This window comes from Prosopis cineraria, unplaced genomic scaffold (genome assembly GCF_029017545.1).
Source record: "Prosopis cineraria cultivar Desert tree isolate PC_DT_omini unplaced genomic scaffold, ASM2901754v1 PC8, whole genome shotgun sequence".
NCBI lineage: Eukaryota > Viridiplantae > Streptophyta > Magnoliopsida > Fabales > Fabaceae > Prosopis > Prosopis cineraria.
In genome coordinates this window covers 24,098,525-24,100,051 of record NW_026555339.1, presented here as the reverse complement: position 1 = coordinate 24,100,051, position 1,527 = coordinate 24,098,525, and positions in this window count along the sequence as shown.

Sequence of the window (1,527 nt, the reverse complement as noted above, 5' to 3'; positions counted from 1 at the left end):
TGGACACTCAGTCCACGAGGATAAATAACTAAACGCGGCTTATGCCACGAAAACAAACGTGGACACACCAGTCCACGAGAGTAAGTAACCAAACGCAGCCATAGCTATGGAACAAACGTGGACACACAGCCCACGAGGGTAAATAACCAAACATGGCTCAGGCCATAAAATCAAACGTGGGTACGAAGCCCATGAATACTGAACGTGAGATTAAAACTCACGAAACAAACTAGCTAGTGTTTAACCACAGCACGCTACGGACTAACGAAACTGTCGTTAGTAGCAGTGTTCTGTATAGAGTTCTCTTAGAAATCTCGTTTTAAACATGCGAGAGAAATAATTATTTGTGAAGTCAAATTGTCATTCTCAAGGTCAAACTCGCATGAATTGCTTTAAATATATGAAACTTGTCAAACGATACACCATAACAAATGTACAAATTTGTGCTAATCATGAAATTAAGAAATTTTGAAATTCAATAGGCAAAGGTGCCTTCATCAATATAAAAAATATATTTCTTGAAAAATTGCACAAATCATAATATGACTATTCTTCATCATTATTTCAAAATTTCTAAAACTAACATAATTCATAAAAATGAAATATTTTAATAAAAGATTTTCAATGAATGCTCGTAAGGAATGCTATTCACTTACCTATTAAAGTTCTAAATTCACAAAAGTATTATTCTTTTAAGTCCTTTCAGGGTCTTGTTCTTCCACACACCCTATAAAATATAAATATATATAATTTTAATAACTTTTCTCCTTTTTTTTTCTTCTCGGGATAGAAGCTTTCTCCCAATCTTTGCACCTCTTACCTTAGGTGCATTACTTCCACCATTTCAATCTAAAACCTTTAAGTATTTACCAAAAATCAGACGAGCTTTAAATATACAAATAACTGTGTGTGTAAACCCATAATTTAAATTCCTTTATAAATCTATAGGTGAATTCCTAATTAATAATTTCCATCAATGTTTAGGAGTTACTTACTCTTCCAGTTTCACCTTAATAAAGTCTTTAGCATTAACCAAATCAAATAAAATCAATGTAAATCTAAAATTATGACCTATCTGTTTCTTCATCATTCTTCAATATTACTGCATGTATATATGTATATATATTTTCAGTCATGGGCAGCAATAGACAATCAAAAATGAAAAGCAAATTTCAATGTTATCTCATCATACCCCTAGGTGCATTACTACCAAGATGGAAAAGAGAAGGGATCAAGATTCTTCACCTCAATTGGTCCAACGGCATACAGTAGGGGAGGAGGAAAATGAAATTCACAATTGGGCAAGAGGAAAAATGAAGCACTATTCAAAGAAAGTGAAGAGAACCGAATCCACCAACTTCTAGCGAGCTAATTTCTTCCATTCATTAGCAACATATGAACGAAATTTGAGAAAATAGAGCAAGAATCAGGATGAGTAGAAGGAAGCATAACAAAACTAAATATAGTTGAGAAACTTGACAGTAGCAACAGAAAAAAATCCTATAATCTGTACCTCGCTCAACTGAA